Source organism: Peromyscus maniculatus, chromosome 1 (genome assembly GCF_049852395.1).
Source record: "Peromyscus maniculatus bairdii isolate BWxNUB_F1_BW_parent chromosome 1, HU_Pman_BW_mat_3.1, whole genome shotgun sequence".
NCBI lineage: Eukaryota > Metazoa > Chordata > Mammalia > Rodentia > Cricetidae > Peromyscus > Peromyscus maniculatus.
Genome location: NC_134852.1, coordinates 79,378,521 through 79,398,306, shown reverse-complemented (window position 1 = coordinate 79,398,306; position 19,786 = coordinate 79,378,521). Strand labels below are relative to the sequence as shown.

Sequence of the window (19,786 nt, the reverse complement as noted above, 5' to 3'; positions counted from 1 at the left end):
GATAAGCAGGCCCGTCACAGACTAGAGAAGACCAAACACATAAGGTACATCAATGCAATAAAAGACTTGGAACTGAAAAAAGCACATTAGTGGGAAAACTGGTGGAATTTAAATAAAGTCTGCTAAGAATATTGTGCCAATGTTAGTTTCTTGGTTGTGATAACTGGATTATGGTTATGTAAGATGTTAACATTAGGAAAGCTGGGTGACATTTCAGGAACCCTCTGTGCTGTTTTCAACTTTTTCTAAGTTTAAAAATATTAAAAAAAAAAAAAGGAGAGAGCCGGGGAGACTGACTAACTCTTCAGTTCAGTTCGTCCCCGGTGAGTAGGGTCATCTCACTGTGGAGCTCACTTATGCTCTTCAGATTTTCCCGAATTGATGACTTCACAACCTTTGGTGAGACAACTGGATGATACACAGTTGAAACTGAACTGAACAGAAAATGAATGGAGGCACCAAGTCATTGAAGAAAGAGGGATTACCAAACAAACAAAAACAAAACCCAAACCAACCAACCAACAACTCACCAAACAAAAAACCCCTTTAAAATTCTAAATACTTTATACGTTCCTCAGCATCCCACAGCAACCTGGACCCCATTCACGTGTGCATCACTCTTGACAACACAATTGCTTGGCCCTCTAGAAAACATAGTGGGAACCAATTTTTAGTGTGTTAGTGAATGATGTAGATCCATCACTTTACAGGGGTTGGTTCCAGAGGTACTGGGGAGAACAGCATTTTTTTCCTAGAAATCAACAGGGTCTGAAGCTGCTGGGACTTGCTCTAGACCCCTTTTGTCATCCTTTACAGAGTAAGGCGACATCTCTTGTTTATAAGGACTGCAAACGTAGCTGACTCTGGCCACCCTCGGTCCTAATCTGAACTTCCCTAACTTCCCAAGCACTATTCTTGGTTGTCTGGGTCCTTCCTTGGAGTAGACTACTTCTTCTTCTTTTTTTTTTTTCTTTTAAATGGTGCCGGGGACTGAACTTACGGCTTCACACTTACCAGGCCAGTGCTTAACACTGAACTACACACTCAGTCCTTTTCCTTTGTGCAGAGAAAAAAATCATTAAAGAGGAAATTACTCCTTAAAACCACCCTTTTCCTTACACTCCAAATCTTTTCTTCAAAGTGCAGTAATGGAAAGAAGATGTGTACTTCCACTTTGCTGGTATGAATTACCTATCTTTTTTCCAAACAGTGACCTCGGAAACTACTGGAGAAATGATCCAATGGGCTTAGTCGTATAATAAATCCAAATCAGAACTGGGGTAAGTGTGTTTTGTAGAGTCTCCAGACCAGGTAAGGCTGAGTTACTTAGTTACTTGCAAGTTTGCCAGTAACCATGCTACTCTTACTTGGCATCCCTGTGAGTGCATCCTGTGTGTCTGTCATCCTGGCCATCTAAACTGTCTTGAGTTACTTGTAATAAAGGATATGACTTTTGGGTCAACATAAACCTGGTGGACAGACTGATCCTGTCCCTCTCATAAACACAGGTAAGTATCCGTATATCCAGTCCTGACCCCTGAACCAATTTCTCAACCAAAACCATGGCTAGCAGTTTGAGTCCAAGTGCATGTACAATGAAGCAGAGGGTGACTTCTTTTTAACTGCTAGGTTTATACCTGCTACTTTAAAGGTCCTTCTACCTCACACACATTGCTCTGTTTTTAGAGTAGAGACTTCTGGTAACCTCGGGAGCTCCATGTCTTTCTTTCCCACACAATTTGCCCCAAAAGGACCGGGGCCTTCTTGAATCTATGTTATCAATTCTGGTGGAGTAAAGCGCTGAGCAAGGGAAAACAAAGTTGAACTAATTGGGAAGACAACAGTTTGTTTTGTTTTGACTGGAATAGGATTTTTTCATGAGAAAACCCACACAAAAGGGAAAAAAATGTATACATTAGTGAAGCTGAAATGTTTGATGGCTTCCATTTTCCTAAGAGCATTTCGCCCTACATACGGTTGACAATGGGCAAGGGCAGCCAGAGTCATTCCTTTTGGTATTTCTACCAGAAATATTTCTGAGGTCCTACTGTGTGCCAGGCACTGCAGTGATAGTGAGGCTATAAAGCCAAGGGTCTAATCTGTATAAACTCTTTTAAAAGGCATCCTCCCAGGGAAGCTCAAGCTATCAATGCATGGCCCCAACAAAACAAAGGAAACAGAAAGGATTCATTTCTTGGGGAGAAGAATGGTAAGGATGCTGGCAGGTTTTAATCAGGAGACTGCATTTAACAAGTCTCCATAAACTCACAAGAGCAGGGCTTGGGCCATATAAAGCAAACCTGGTATTCAGGGTCTGTACTATACTCAAGAAGAATAATTCAAGCAGTTAGCAGCATTATCATGATCCCACACTTAAGTTCATATGAGGACCCTAACTATGAAAGCATGGATTTTTTATTTTTTGGCTGCCTTTAGCTAGCACATTTATGAAAAACAGGTTAAGTTACTGGCTCCAAATTACTTTTTAATAAAAAAAGCAAACAAAACAGCATAAGCTTTTAAGATTTTCTTTTTTAAAACCTAGAAAATAGTCTCCCTGTCAAGAGCATGCATGATTAATGATTTCTATGCTGTAAGCTTGGGTATCTGCCGTGTTACTATTGTATGATATTCCTAACAGCTTGTAATTGCCCTGAGAATACTTTTGGAAGTGATAGGTGGAGGGGGGGAGCCTATCTTCTTAATATCTTTGCATAATTTTTGCAAAATTTTAGACTACACTTATCAATGGGTCATTGAAATACAGAACCATTGTCAAGTCATCCACATGAAATTATGAATGTATTATCATCTAAAGAGAATAATTTCCATAAAACAGCAGATACAAATACATTCAGCTCTCAGTATCCATGGGGGATGGGTTCAAGATCCCTTCTCAGACATAAAAATCTGAGATGAGCAAGTTTCTTATTATAGATGCTAAATCTGCATATGACTTAGGCTCATCTTCCTGCATACTAGAAATCATAGATGGATGGTCTGTCATACCTAAGATAGTACAAACGCTGTGTAAACAGTCTCCATCCTACACTGTTTAGAGCGGTGGCTTTCGGCCTCCCTAATGCTGCCTCCCAAATGCTGGGAATAAAGGTATGTGCCACTACGCCTAGCTGAAGTATTTTTAAATATGTCATTGGCTGAATCTAGAGATGCAGAACTCGAGGTTGCTGAAGGTCCACACTGTATTCTAGCAGCTTACTAGGCATTAGGAAGCTGTCAAGCGGCAAACTCCTTCTGAAGCTGAACCACATCAGGGCTACCAGATCAACCATTAGAATCGAACAGACCACTCAAGTTGATAGAACACTAAGCCACCTTTTGTAGGCCATGGAGTTCAACTGCTTTGTTTGGCAGATGCAAAGAGTAAATAGAAGGAGATTAATCAAATTCACAGCACTCGGGAAGGCAGACTGACTGGCTGCGTTTCCTAGAATGCTCCGCGGTATCATGCTAGTCCATTACTAGCTCACCACTTCCTCCCACTAATGGTCAACACCAGATCTGACCCAAACCTTCAGGAAGGGTTGAAGGTCCCCCGGCCTTCTAAATCCCAGTGTAAAAAACACCACGTTCTCTGGTAGGGCAGTAAGTAGACAGTCTAGGAAGCCAATTCCTATAGTCCTGTGTTTTATGGGAGGAAGAGAAAGGAGCAGAAAGCTTCCTCAGACACGTCACCAAACCTGCTTTTGCTTCTCTAGAGACAACTATGCACTCAAGAAGGGCAATCAAGATCTACAGTTAATTCACATTCACTGAGATGAGTCAACATACATTTACGGCAATTTCATCCTCAATTTTTCAGGTGTTCTAAAAATTAGAAACAAAATGTCCAGGCTGTAGCTTTTAAAATTTGACCTGTGAGGAGGTTGAAAATGTCTGTTTTACAAATTGTCCTTCCTGGCCTCTCTCCTTCTTGCAGTCAATTCATTAAACGATGTAATTAACTCCTAGAACACACTGCAGGTCCCGTGTGGAGTAAGGCCGCACAGCTCCTGTACTCATGAGCACTGCTGGGCAGCAGGCATGTGTTAAGACACATGTCTCCCCTCAAGTCATGCAGACGCGATCCTTGTCCTGTCCTCTAGAGTTGACAATATCCCCGAGCACAGAGACTCTCAACAGACACAGAGGGTCAGAATTGACAAGAGGAGGGATTTCTTAAGAGTCTAAAGACAGGGAGGTAGACACACGGAGAAGGCAGCAAAGGCTATTTCCAGCAGGAAGAAGAGAACATGTTAGCAAGACAGAAAGGCGGTGGCAGACTCCAGTGCAAGGGGTGCGGATCTCACAAAGGGCAGGAAAGGAGTGTGGGGTTCTAGAACGGCTAATGGTGAGCGACACTGTGTCACAGCAGACACAGTGCAGGCAGCTCTCTGCCAGCAGGTGGGGCAGCAGGTGAGACGGAGTTGGATGAGGGAGATCTACGAAGTGTATTTGAAAACCCATAGCAACCTTTAGGGAGAATGAGGGGAGAACTTAGAGAAGAGAACATTTAGGGAGAAAAGAGTTGGCAGGATTAACTCCATGAAAGATTTCAAATGAACTGAGGCCAGTATTTTGTCAACTACAAAGACCAGAATGCAGGGCAGCAAATTGGCCGAGTGAGTAAAGGTACTTGCCACCAAGTCTGGCAAGCTGAGTTCGAGTCCCAGGTGTCACAAATGAGAAGGAGAGAACAGACTTTCACACACTGCACGGTATCTCCATCCACGTGCTATGGCACAGGCACATCCGACACATAGTAAGCAAATAAATAATGTTTGAGAGACCAGAATGCACCCGGCTTTGGAAACCCCAGTGTCTTCAGTATAAGATGATGGGAACCTTTCCCAAAAATGTGCATCTTGTGGAGACAGGAGTGGGGCAGCTAGGGGGAAAAGGTCAGGGGACAGCAGGTACCAAATGAACTTATGGTTAGAACTCTAGTGAGGCAAGTCATGAAGGTGATGAGCTCGAGCTCCCACTCTCCGAGGGAACCAGAAATCTCAAGGAGATCAATGGTGACAGGAAAGACTATCTAGGAATAGGTGAGGAGCCAAAGAAGTTACTGAAGGAAGGGAAGAGGGTCTTCAGGTCTGAAACAGGAAGGACGTCACTCCGCCTCTGCTGTCTCCACGTTAGAAAACTACAGTCAATAAGTTTTTTTTTTTTTGGGGGGGGGGTTCGAGACAGGATTTCTGTGTAGCCCTAACTGTCCTGGAACTCACTCTGTAGACCAGGCTGGCCTTGAACTCACAGAGATCCCCCTGCCTCTGGCTCCCCGAGCACTGGGATTAAAGGTGTGCGCCACCACGGCCTGGCTCGTAACAATAGATTTAAGGTGGAAATCTGGAAAGCAGTTATTTTTATCATGAAGTAATTTTATGATAAAGAAAAGCACAAAGAGGAAAAAGCAAAAGTATCATATTTCACCCAACTACGGCAATGGTCAATTCGGGTTCATCTGAGATGACCAACAAATGCCAATATTAGAGTTACAGTTTTTCAAGGTCGTAATTGCTACATTTAAAACATCAAGAGTCACAGTCTGTCCCCAAACAGTGAGAGCCCTCATGACCTGCCTCGCCCAGGATCTAAGAGCTACAGTGTTCTGCTTCTATTTAGAGCATCATGAATGCTAAATAGAAATGTTCAAAATATTTTACAAAATGAAAAGCAGACAGCAGCCCACTGTGGGTCTGAAGCAGTTCTCCACTTAGTTTTGGCCCCAAAATACATTTGTCCTTTTCTTTCTTTTTTTGAGACAAGGTCTCAGGTAGTCCAGGCTGGCCTCATACTTTATATGTGACCAAGGATGACCTTGAAACTCCTGATCCCTTTGCCTCCCTCTACCAAAGAATTCATTTCTTCTCCCTTAAAAGTCAAATACTTCAACCAGGAGGGCTGTCTCAAGATCGAGGGCAGCACAGACTACAAGACAGGCAGGGCTGAAGAACCACACCTGCCTCAAACAAACCATGTAGACAGTCTAACCCTGTAGCCTACTAATGACATATTTGTATAACATCTGAATAGACGGGGAGGGATGCATCGTTCTTTTTTAAGGCCACAGCTATCACTGTTGTGGGAAAGCACTAAGCAGTTCTAGGAGATGAGCATGGCTATTAGAACGGCATGCTATCTCGGACAGGGATGAGGCAGAAATGTCTGCACTGACGAACAAGGAAACGAGCAAAAATGTCCTGCCACTAAGTGAAATATCGTTCAAGTAACAAACACCCTCTCAGGGTGTAACTCAGGGGTGGCACACACCTGACTAGTGTGTGAGAGGCCCCGGACTTCTGTCCCTACCGTCTCAATCAAACAGAGCCAGCACATTCTTTAAGCTGGGCTTGGTAAAAATGACTTGTTTTGAATAAAGTATGAACTGGAGGTTACTTCTCCATTAATGAAGTTTTTCTAGTTGGAAGGACTTATAACAAGGACCACTATCCCAAAACCCCTCAGGGACTTGTCTAAATGAGTAAAAATAACGTGCAATTAGGCCAACAATTGTAACTGAGTGATTCTAAGGACTTGAAAGGAGGTAGTCTCAAGTACTAGTTCAAATAGCATCAAATCATATAAAGGATTTGAAGGAATTTAATTGAATTGGGTCAGGTTTTTAAGGTACTGTGACAAAATGATTACAAAATACACTAAATAGCACATATTAGGCATTCCCTAGGTTTAAACAAACAAAAACCAACAACTCTAAAACTTTGAAAACAGAAACACTCACATACACTCACTCACTCACAGAGTCAACACATCAGGATAATTATGTATTAGAAAAACTTTGCCTTAGGATTCCTTTAAATGGTAGGTATTATACATTCTTGTGTTTCTTCACAGATCATTATTTCTTTGCAAATAATTTGGGGTATAGAGACCACATGACAAGAGTGGCCACCATGAAGACCACAGGCACTTAAGTAGAAGAGCAGGCAAGTATTGTTTTGTTTTTTTCCCCCAAGGCCATTTCATCTCCCCTATTTTTCCTGATGATTTCCAAAAGCCATTCTATTACTCAACTTGAGAAACAGGCGAAGAGATTCACAAATGAAATCTCCTTGTCTCGCTTCCCCATGCACCCAAAGTCTGCTCCAGCTACCAGACAGTCACAGCAGCAGGGCCAGTCTTAACATGTCAGGTGGGCAGAGGCTTCTTTATATCTATTTCTCAGTAGGTTCCTGGCTAGCAGTGAACTAAATGACACCAAAGAAGAACTCTCAAGGGTCCACCCCAAGGCTGAGGTTCAGCCTAACCTTCAGCATGTTGGGGAGACCTTAAAACAGTCAAACTTAGTAGTCACGTTCAAAGTACAGAGGAACTCCCTCCTTAGGATACACTGGGAGGACCCTTGTAGTGGGATATTTCAGAGAGCTCTGCTTTTTTTCCATCACTCTCAGCCTATATCCTGAAAGTTAATTTCAATACTGGCCACATCTGACTGACCAATCAGCTTTCAGCAGGTGGGATGGGGATCCAGGAAGCAATTCTCCTTAACTTTTCACTCTGAACTGCAGAAGCCACAATAAGAAATACTTTCCTGATTGTTTCTAGCATTTTTGGTGGTCATGTTAAATTAGCTAAGTAAGAATTACTCTCCCATCTTTGTTGTGTCCTTTTAAGTTACACTATCTCCAAGTACCTTGAATTACCAAGTCTGAGGGCTGCTTAGAATTTGTGCTTGTAAACAATAGAATGCAATTGAGTCATCTGGGCTCTTTTCTCCTATTTCTTCTTTGGTTCACTAAGAACCAAAACAATATAAATGGAACAAAAAATCATCAGAACTAAAGGAATCATAATGGTATACAAAACTGTCCTATTTGGATACAAGGTCCAAGGCCCAATTCACTGAGATTCTACATACAGGTGACTCCAAGTTTTCTGCATGTTTCCCACGAGCTATTTGCTCTAAACCTCCTAAACACGGCTCTAGAAATGTCTTTGACCTCCCTGTTGTTCTTGTTGTTCATTCTCTGATGGGGAGTGGTTATGACTGAAAAATTTCATCCAACCAGCCTCTAAACAGAAATACAGTTTATTCTGAGTACTCAAATTCAAATCTCAGTAACACGGCAATTACATTTTAAAATAAACTCTCTCCATGTTCTTGCTTCTAAGAAGAGGGTTTAGTGGGATATGAAGAGTCTAATCCTAGGCAGCCATATGGCCAGGCCAATTATAAACCCCATATATGTTCAGACATCAAGCAATGTAAACTGCTTCGGGAGCAACCCTTAATATTTTATTGCCTGCCCAGGCTCCTAAGCACTTCTGAGATACACCTGTCAACAACAAAATACAGCACACTTCTTTCCATCTTTACCACACTGGTTTCCAGACAACTGGACAGAGCTAAAGTGGGTAATGTTACAGTTAACACTTCCCTAAAACACTTATAGATGTCATTGATAAACAATAGAAATTTAAAAGACATATAAATGTACTCCTGAAACCCTAAATCTTCCTTCCACTGAGGCCTAAGAACTTAAAAAACCTTCATGCACCTGGCAGAGAAGAAGGAATACAAATTCCAAGGGAAGTCTAGATTTATGGCCTAAATATGTCTTCCTCCAGAATATTTAATACACTTAAGCTTTAGTCATCCCATACACTTTGAAAATATTCTTGCACGATAAATTACAGTGGGTGCATCTTTTATGGTTGCTCACATAAATACCATTTTGCTTTCAGGAAACCAATTACAGAGCACTAAATCATTTTTTACACCGCTTTCCAAAAATCTTTAATTTAACTTGCAACATGGACAGGGCACAGAATCACAAGAAAAACAAAGCTCACATATTGCAACATTCCATCTTATCTTCTACGTTTAGCAAGTTAAGTCCCTGAACAAGGCACCATATTTTTTTTTCTTTCAATTTTAAAGTATTTGGGTTATACCTGTGTATTCACACAGGTATGAAGCTCAGCAAACGTTTTCCAACCTCCTGCAGGATTCAGATATCAAGACTTGAGCTAGGAATTGGGGCCTCCTTGATTTCAGGGTGTTGCCTACACTACCGTCACAATTAGGTGGTTTAAGAGCAATGACCGTCTTGGCAGACACTGCCCCAATCTCTGCAAATGTAAAGTCTCTAAAACATTCCTGAGAAATCGAGACCATCATCTCATTTTAAAGGTGTGGAAAGCAAGGCCCAAGGCCATAAAGGCCACACAATCAACTACAGGGTCCACTGCGGCCTCACATGCACGGAGTGAACCAGGAGCATACTATACCAACATGGAGTCTCCTCATTTATACCAAGTCTGCGAAATTAAATGACAAAATGATACGGTACATGATCAGGTCTTAGGAGAGAGAATGCAGACAACTGCAAGAAAGCACTCAGGGAGAAAACACAGATCTTAGCTGGGGGAGTGACAGTCAATGGGAAAAAAGACCATGAGAAGGAATTTCATTTAAGTACAAGAAGGCATGAGAGCGGGAGACGAGGACTGAGCATCTTGGCAGAAGGATCAGAAAACCAGTAAAGGTCTACGCTTCTAAGGGACAGGGACAGGCGGGCTTAGCTATCCAGTGGGGGATACCTCACAGTTCCGATGTCAGACTAAGGACAACAGGGAGCCACTGTGAATTACTGAGAACAGGTGAGAGTCTTAACCCAGACAGCAGGGTAGCTGCAACAACCTAGCAGTGATGTAGAGCCCGGAATGGAGGAAAGGAGAAGATGAAAGGGAGGAGACCTAGCAGAGGACACATGGAGGTGGGAGCTTCTGTGCTGAAAGTAGGACTCTAACACAAGGGGCATGTCCCCAAGACTGGTGGGGATGGCAAGGAGGCTTCCACATGGGCCTAGTCATGCTCGCCACTTGACACTCACCAGGGGGGCCACAAAGGCATCTGCTCTCTTCTACCTGGGGAGAGCTTCCAGCTCTAACCACCAACACTCTCCACTCACTCCCAAACCGGTTGCAGTCAGAGCAGAGAATCGCTCAGTCCTCTCAGGTTACTTACCCTGGCCCCCAGATCTGGCTATGCAACAAATGTTTTGTTTTTTGAAAATGAGACAACTGATTCTCAAGTTAGCTTTGTGTGAACCACATCCCTCGCAAACGACTGACTGAGTGATAAAAGACTCGTACAACCCCAAAAGGAATGCTTAGTTTTTAGACTGTTCTCGTTCTGCCTGGTCCCCCTTTCCCATCTCCTTACCCTCTACCCCACAATAGGCTTGAAAACAGTAAGTTTGTTTTGTAGGGTGGTTGTCTTGTTATTTCAACCAGGGTGGTCCAGACTGAGAAACATTTTCTGGAAAGATTTTTAACTACTGGATCATAAACAAACGTGTGGTGGCTATGTGGAAATCTTTGTGATAATGAATCCAAGACGTTATGGTTGTGAAGCCCAGTGAATGTAATATTAACTTAAAATCACAGCCTGACACACCTGGAAAGGAGCCATTCGGACTCATGGGCCAGCCCTGGAGACTACAACTTCAAATGAAATCTAGTCAGAGCCCTTTCCCATTTTCAGTCAGGAAGAAATGGTTTGGGCCATACTGGTAGGGCAGAACCAGAAAATAAGTTTTGAATTAGTCATAATGCTTTACAAAAATCTACAAACTTGCTCATCCTCCATGTACAACGAAGCCTGCTATAATGACTGTTCTGCATTCTGCATCTGGACCCTGGGCTGCTGGGACTTGGTGGCGGAGGAAGAGTGAGGCTCCGGAGAGACATGGCTCAAGCCATTACTCCTGCTCTGTGGGCATTTGAAGCAGCTGCCAGGCATGTGACACCAACTGTCCCAATTGGTGCACAATGACATTATTTCGTTATTTAACTCTGTTTGCATTTCAGCTTCCTCCCTTTCAGGGACTTCAGGCCTCTCTTGGCCAAGTCACTTTAGAAGAGAAAGAAGGGAGTCTTAGGTAATCACGAAGTGCCAAATGTCCTTTGTGTCTCTCAGCCCAGTGTGTAAGATGGGAACTGGTGAAATAAAGGTTTCCATCGACACCGCCCTGGCAGATTGCTTTCCTCACAGCATGACAGGGAGAATGGGAAAGGAGGAAGGGGTGGCTTTTCAGCCCCGAGTAAGTCCCAACTGACCGACTTCAATAAAAACCCTCAGACTTTGTTTTCAATTGGGAAAGAAAACTATAAAATGGAAACCGCATGGAATCCTACACTGGAACCTCATTTAAAGCATTTGTGCTTCTAAAATGCAGAAAACATTTCTAATTTAGTCAAGCACTACTCCTCTCTCTTCAATTAGTCTTAATTTATTTCACCTAACTACTATTTTTGCATTTTAGCAATGTGACCTCCCAAAAGAAATTACAGTAACCCCTTTCTGATTATGAAAATAAACATTTATTCTGATTTTTTCCATCTTCACACAATAAGTTAGCAGAGAAGAAACAAATGCCCAGTTCAAATACGATTAACATTTAAAAACCATCACGTGTGTATGTGCAGTGTGTATGTGTCTACCCATGCCTGTGTGTGCCGTATATGGCAGCCACAGGTCAGTACCCAGTTCTTCTTTACTGTTCTCCATCTTCCTTTTGCAACTGCACCTAGAGCTCACCAGCTGGCCTGAAAGCTCCAGGGATCATCCTCTTTCAGCCTCCCCAGAGTTAGGATGACAGGCACATGCCGTCATGCTCAGCTATCCTATGTGGATGCTGAGGATCTGAACTCAGGTCCTCAAGCTTGCAGGGCAAACATGTTAGTGACTAGGCCATTTCCCCAGCCCCATAGATTTGAGCTTTTGTGATCAGCACAAAGGAAAAAGGTTCCTCACAAGAGAGGATGACTGGATGGGTGGATGGATGTAAACAGACTTTATACACCCAACCAATTAGTAGCCCGTGGCTTCCTGGCACAAATCACACCAGTTTCTAGTATCAATGGGTTAAAGTGCACACTTAGGCTCCATCATTCTCACTGGGCTCTTCTAGGACAGGCAACTTTCCTTCTGGTTGAACTCTATTCTGTAGAAATGCAGGGGCTTTAACCAAGCACACAAACCCAACTCAAGCCTGAAATGTGCCCATGACTCCAATCCCGCACTCAATTGTTCCTGCCAGAAACACCATAAAAGATGAGCGTATAGACTTGGGAGAACTCTGCCTGGGCCTGTGAGGCAGAGTCAGGTCTATACACCTTGCAAACACGAAGCAGGTTGTGCTCAAGGAGCACTCACTGGGTAACTATTTCTATGACAGACCCTGCACAGGCAGAGCCATTTTCCACCTTTCTAGAGACCTACCATCTCTTTTCTTGTAATCTCACTGATTTGCTCTGCCTAGACTTGCCAAGTCAATTATTATTTATCATTTATGAAGTGGCTCCTATTGGCAACATACTCTGCAAATATTTCAGCACTTCATAAACCCTCCATGGCATAATCTCTTGTAGAGGAGAAAGGGAATTGGATTGCCTGGAACTGGAATACAGAGGCCATCATGAACACAGACTCATGTACATGTGAGTGTATACACACACACACACACACACACACACACACACACACACACACACACACACACGACTACTCCTTGCTGCTCTGACACGTAATGTCTTGGTTCTGTAGACCTAGCAACTACAATTGAAGCTCTCTACAGATGTCAAAATAAGCAAATTTGGTCACCTCAGAAGTCTAGTGGTTTAAGGACTAGTCCCATTTGTATTGTTCCACCTTGGTTTCATCATCAGTGGCAGAGCAGTCAAACTGAGTGCACTTCAGAGCACACATCTGACCCCCTTCTTCAGTCTCAGCCCGAGACCTAGCAAGACAGTTCTCTTTCCTCTTCTGCCTCCAGAAAAGGTTCCAAACCCAAATTCCAGCAAAGCAGCAGCTGCATTCACGACTGTGCATTACTCATCTAAATCACAGACAAGTTACTTAACACTGAGTTGTATACATGTTGCCCAAGAATAAACATTTCTATTGCCCAAACACAGTAGATCACCAGCAGCCAATACAAGGCTCGAGTCAGGGATGACAAAGGCAGTCAACACAAACAAACAAAACCACAGGGAGTGTGGGGAGTGGAGCTGGAGACAGCTCTCAAAAAGTCAACAGAGGCCACAAGGTCCTACCGCTCAATGGAGAGCTACATGAAGTTAAGGGCTGCAGAAAGGGAGAACTGGAGTCCTCCAGGGACTAGGACTCACCCAGCTGCCCAACCTCAGATGCTCAGCCCTGGACACAGATACATAAAGGCAATGCTAGGCGGACTCAGTGGGTTGTATATACAGATGTACACACATACATATGGAATGGTAAGGCAATGATTACAGAAGAGGTCATGAATTTGGGAGGAGCTGGCAGGGGAGGGGTGATGGAGATGCAGTTCTCGTGTATGCTCTCAAAAAAAAAAATTAAATTTAAAAACCAACAGAGGAATTCGGAAGCGGGGACTCCCAGGCCACTGACACAGCACAGTGCCTCTTGAATGACAAGATATTCTCTGCATGCTGAGTTGTCCTCCACAGTTTTTATGTTGTGCATCTTAAAAAGGGATCTGTTTCTACATCCTCTAACTTCTCTACTCAGCCTTCTTCTAGCTGAGAGCTTACAGGTGATTTTAGCACCAGCATTTGTCGAACAGGATACACGGGAAGCAAAGCCTTTTACTCCACACCAGAGAGAGAAGAAAAAAAAGCACACATTAAACACATACACATGCTGATAGCCAGGTAGAGTCCAAACCGCATCCTGCTACTCTGCAAACTGCAGTTATGATACGTAAAAGGAAATTAAGACCTGAAACGCCAAAGGCAGAGGCTCCATCAAAGATACTCATCCCTTGGAGACCAGCTTATTTTGGAGCATCACCCATGCCATTAAATTAGTATTGGAGTTTCAATTGTTTTATATGCATTTAATATGTAAATATTCAACGTATGGTTGTAGAAGATCCAGAAACATAAGACACTGTTATCCAAGCTTCACATTTAGAGGTATGTAGTCTCTTTTTAAGTCTCAGTTTATACTGGCATTGAGGATAAACAAGTGTATCTTTTTCACCTTTAAGAGGGGTCTCAGTAATTTCAGATGGGAAATGCTGCCGTGTTCACCTGGGAGTACTGTGACCTCACAGAGAAGCTACTTTCACAGTGATGACCCTGAGCATCAAGAGGAAATTGGTTTATACTCATTACAGTTTAACACAAGCAATGGGAAATGGCCTTCAGAACTGTCTCCTTGAAAACGATTGTTTAAAGTGTGTTGCTTCAAAAAGTCAATGTCCACCACATAGGTATTTCCATTATCCCTCTGTGCTGGAGGTACAGGCAGTTAAGAGCTACCTAACCTGGGTAGGTACTGGAACCCAAACTCTGGTCCTCACAACAGAACACTGAGCTCTTAACTGCTCAGCCATCTCTACAGTCCACAATTTGTCTTAACTTTCATGGTCTGGTAAGGTTACACAGAAATTCTCCAGAGGGCAGATGCTATACGGAGGAACCAAATGCAGAAGGGGATTATGAACATCCAGTTACTCTCCAGCAAGTCAAATACGAAAGAGATTTTTCTAAAACAAAAATAATACTGCACTGCTCACCCACTGGGGTGTGTAGAGATTTTTTTCCCAACAAAAATATAATACACATGAGATCTATGATGGCTTCTAAATGCATGAGACTTTCAATTTTTTTAACTTAAGGGACAAATATCAATGGATATAATCCACATAAATAAAAGTTCATCAGAGTTTGTCTTCGTTTATTTTGGTTGTTGTAACCAAATCTATCAACAGAATAGTTTTTAAACAGAACAAAAATCCAGGTACCTATAGATTCTGTGTCTTCTGAAGGCCACATTTTTCTGGTTCACAGATGACAGCAGACTGATTTCACACGGTGGAAGGTATCAGGTACCTCTCTGCGTTTCTTTTACAAGGGTACTAAGCATTCTCATGAGGGTGCAGTCTTTAGAGCCTAATCATCTCCCGGAAACAGCATCTCACTGATTAGCTTTCAACACAGTCATGGCAAGTTATGGCATGGTTTGCAAATTTTACTGGTGCCAAGGGGTCTTGAGAATACCAAGTCTGACAACTCTGGAGTGATCTCATCCCAGGAGGGCTGCTATGGACAGGTAAGTCCCACATGCTTCTCTCCAACCATGGGCCACCTCCTGTACTCCATACATCTATATTCCATCCCCCTTGGCTCGCCTGGGTAGCAAAGAGGCATCGCAGACTTAAAGAGATGCAAGGCCGAGTTCTAGCTCCATCTGCCATCCCCACCACACACCTCCCAAACAAACCCACTCCCTCCCCACCTCCTGTCAACTCAGGAACGGGCAACTTCACTTTGGTCTTGTCTCAGCCAAATGTCTGAATCATCTTCCATTCCTCCTTGCCCCACCTGCAACATTTCACAAGTCCCTAAATATTTCTAAATATATCTACTCTCAGTTACTTTAAGTGATGGAATGGTTCTCAACGAGGAGCAGTTTTGCTACACCCCACCTTCATCCAGCCATGTCTAGATACACTGATTGTTCTGGGTAGACAAAGGGTAGATGGGCTACCAGTATCCAGCAGGAAGAGATTAGGGATATTGACAGATATTCTACAATGCACAGGGCAGCCCCATCACCAAGAATTGTTCAGTTCAGAATGTTAACAACACTGAGGAACTCAGCTCTATTCCAAGCCACCAGAATCTCAAAAGGATACTCAAAACAACTTCCTAACTAGGTTTCCCTGCTTTTCACTCTTAACTGCTCTCTCTCCCTCTAACAACTAAAATGACTAAAGTCATCAACAGAAATAAAGAGTGTGACCCACTGGAGTGCTTTGTCTTGCATGATGGCCTGTAAGCCCTTGCCTACTCTGCTGGCCCCTGGCCAATGGCATCTGCATCTTCACCCCTGCCAAATTCCTAAGCGCTCAGGTGACTGCTGGAGACAGAGCTTCTATGATGGTAACTTAAGGTTAAAATGAGCTCATGAGGAAGAGATGGGCTGTAATGATTAGTGCCTTCATGAAAGACACATGGAAGCTTGCTCTCTCGCTCTACTCCTGGTATGAGAAGATGGCCATCCACACCTAAGAGGGACCTCACTAGAACCTGACCTTGCTGGAACTCTGAACTTGGAGCTCACACCTCTAGCACTATGAGAAGATAAATGTCAGTCATTCTAAGCCACCAGGCTTCGCTATTTTGCTATGAAAGTCTGAGCTAATACATTCAACCTTGCTACCTTGCCAAGTTCCAGTTCACTGGCCATCAGTCCACGTACACCAGGTTTTTACATCCATTTTTTTTTTTTTTCCTGAACTGTCATTAGCTGATCCCTAACGATCCCTAGTCCAAATGCTACCACTTCAGGAGCGACTCTGTCACTACACCTCTTAGGGACACATCCTGCTTGCATTTGGAAGACAACCCTGTGATTATAGCGAGGCTAGTCACCCTCTTCGCTTACTGTTCTGCTCTGTACATTGCAGAAACCTTCCCGCCTTGTCCCTTGCCGGATCAGGGCAGGACAATCTATGCGGTTCGTATCTGTTAAATAAAAACAAGTGAAGGTGAACACCACTGGCCACTGAGCCAGCTGGCTCTCAGGGACCAGAAAGTCATGTAAATGTGCCTTCCTCCATGACCCTTCCTTCCTTCTGCTGCTTCTCTGAAGAGAGCTGCCATGTTTATGCCTGCCTCAGGTTCCTGTGAGACCATACGGGACAGGAGGGAGTAATTAACTGCAACATCTAGAGTAAGTGCTTATCCCCATCGTTTCACTTCAGGGAGCACCAAAGGTTCAAGGTTACAGTAAAATCCAGGCCCGGGAGAAAGGGATCACCCTGGTACAATGAAGCACCAAGGAAATCCCCAATGTTTACTACTGGAAGCCACTGAGCAGGGAAGGATGCGATCATGTCAGTTTTATAAGACCAACTTTCAACACACACACACACACGCACGCACGCACGCACGCACGCACGCACGCACGCAGTAAGGGACTGTGAACTAGAAGGGCGCTGCATACAGCTGGGCAGTCACAGTCAATGATGCCTCTCTGAGGAGTGGCACAGGGACTCGGTGACTGGAGTTAGCCTTGGCAAGTGCCAGCGAAGAGCAAGAGGTGTCAAGCTGAACTGGTGGGGGACAGCAGCAGCCAGCACTACCACTGGTTCTGTCTCTCATGCTGGCCACAGGCGGCTGTTTTTGAATGGCTGTCTCTTTGCAAAGGGAGGTCTGGCAGAGTGGGGAACCACGAGCCTGTGAAGGAAATACCAATAATGCAACAGGAACCTGACAATGCTGAGGCCAACTATGCACGGGGTGCTAAGCAGCTCTTGGGGTTACTGGTGGAAATTTCTGAGAGAACCCCGAGAGACCTGGTTGCTTGAGGCCAGCGAGAGCAAGGCCTGTAAGTCAGGTCCACCTGAGGGAGAGAAAAGGGATGAAGCAGGCTGAGGTGAGATTGTGAAAGCTGGCCTGGGTGGTCTGAAATGGCAGACCAGACATGCGTGGTATGAGAACAGGGGAGCACCTCGTCTCCCTTCTGGAGGAATAGACATGCTGAGACTGGGGGACATCTAGCTTCAATCCCGCCCCAGGTACTGCTGGAGTCTGGACGTGGAATGACCCCCTAATGCACTGTGCTTAGGGGAGGTGGTAGAGCCTTTAGGAATGGTGGCTCAGTGGAGGATGCTCAGGCCAGTGGGGTGTGTTCCTGAAGAAAGTGAGAGACTCCAGGACACTCCTTGCTCCGCCACAAGCTTGTACCACAATACGATGCTCACCACAGATCCCTAAGCAATGGGGTTAACTAACCACAGCTGAAACCTCCGAAATGGTGAGCGAAACAAACACCACACAAAAAAGCCCCCAAACCAAACCAAACCATTTTCTTCTTTCTAAACTGATCATCTGAGGTATTTGTTATGGTGGTGAAAAGAGGCGTGAATGCTAAGGAGGAGAGGAGAAACTACAACTTTTGCCACTTCCACTAATCTCTAGTTGATATTCAGTGTGCAAGTCCAGGCATCAGGCACCTCAGAAGAGCCTATGAGCAATGGTACCAAGAACACATCAGAAAGCATGCTAGGAAGGCCATGGTGGAAGAGGCCACGGTGATCAGCTTCATCCACAGAAGAGCTACTCCTCCAACCTTCCGAGGGCCGGAACTGGAGATGCCTGGAATGTCTGTGCCATCAACACTCCTGACACATCCAGTGTACAAACACTGCCTACTCGGGACTACACTGGCCCTGTCCCATCCACCAAGAGATCTGAAGGAGATGGGACAAGGGGTAAGTCTGGCCTCCCTTTCTTCCTCACCCCTCCATATCCCTTCTCTTCCAAAAACATCAAATATTTTCTCCATAAGTAATTGCAACAGGATGCCATTGCTTTCCTCAAAGAAACAATAGCCCGACTGTGCCCTGTCTGACATGGGCCCAGCCCAGCACACACAAAGGGCTGCTTTCAGAGGCCCCGCTGTGGAGAGATGGGTACACACCTCCTTTCTTCTTTTCTTTAGCAACTCTACGACTGCCCTCCATCAGGAAAGGAGAACAGGAAGGAGCCGCTACCACAAGGAACAATTCCCATCAGAGGATGGCCACTGCTCACCTGCCACAGGCTGCCTCCGCAACGTTCTCCGTTCATCAGAAGAGCACCAGCTGGCTCCACCATCCAATATATGCCATTTAGGCTGGAGACATTTTAAGAAAAATTATCTGAAATTGTTATAATTAGCTATGAAAATATTACTTGAGATCCTAGCATGCAGAAGGCAGAGGCTGGACAACCACCCCAGGTTTGAGGCCAGTCAGGTCTACACAGTGAGTTTTAGGTCAGTCAGGATACACAGTGAGATCCTATCTCAAAAAAACAATATGTAACAAATAAAAAATTATGAAGAGATAATAAAATGTTCCTGATTTACATTTACATCTTCATACCAGTTTCATGCCTGGAGATAACATGAATATAGATATTCTTTTTTTTTTTTTTTTTTTAAATATTTTCTTTCTTTCTTTTTTTTTTTTTTTTTAAGATTTATTTATTTATTATGCACACAGTGTTCTACCTGCATGTACCCCTGCAGGACAGAAGAGGGCACCAGATCTCATTACGATGGTTGTGAGCCACCATGTGGTTGCTGGGAATTGAACTCAGGACCTCTGGAGGAGCAGTCAGTGCTCTTAACCTCTGAGCCATCTCTCCAGCCCGAATATAGATATTCTTATTTAATATCTGTGGTATGCTCAATGTCCCCATAGGCTCATGCACTGGAACATCTGACCCCCAGTTGGTGGTACAGTATGAAGGCTATGCAACCTTTAGGAGGTGGAACTCTATTGGATCAAGTGAGTCACTGGGGGCAGACTTTGAGGTTGGCAGCCTGGCCCCACTTCCTGCCCTCTCTCCCCCTTTCCCTTTACCCCCACACTCTGCTTCCTGAATGCAGGAAGTACTTCCTCTAGGCTCCTGCTTCTGCTGCTATGCTTTCTCTGCCGATGGCCAAGCCTTCCCTACCACGACAGACTCTATCCCTCAGGAACCATAAGCCAAACAAACCCTTTCGCGGCTTCTGTCAGGGTATCTTATCTCAGCAACAGAAAGTAACTGACACACCCATCAACCAGGCTTCTTCATTAAAAAGGACAGGCTGCACCAAAGGACAAAACTCATCCCTTAAGGGGCTGGAGAGATGTCTCATGGCTGAGACAGCTTGCTGCTGGAGGGGAAGTGGGACTTGAGCCCACACTCACCCCAGGCCTGCAAGGGCATCCACAGACACAGACAGATGATGCCCACACTGAGATACTCACAC

General features: G+C 44.2%; 1 protein-coding gene and 1 long non-coding RNA gene across 2 annotated transcripts in view; both read right to left on the bottom strand.

The window, feature by feature from the left end:
• The window catches only part of Igf1r (insulin like growth factor 1 receptor), a 300,024-nt gene that overhangs the window by 133,535 nt on the left and 146,703 nt on the right, over positions 1 to 19,786 (bottom strand). The gene's annotated exons all lie outside the window — the stretch shown is intronic.
• Positions 147 to 17,994, bottom strand: LOC143267354 (uncharacterized). The gene is made up of 2 exons (XR_013042350.1): positions 15,465 to 17,994; positions 147 to 15,433 (listed from the first exon to the last, which is right to left on the bottom strand). It is a non-coding gene; the product is annotated as an uncharacterized LOC143267354 (long non-coding RNA).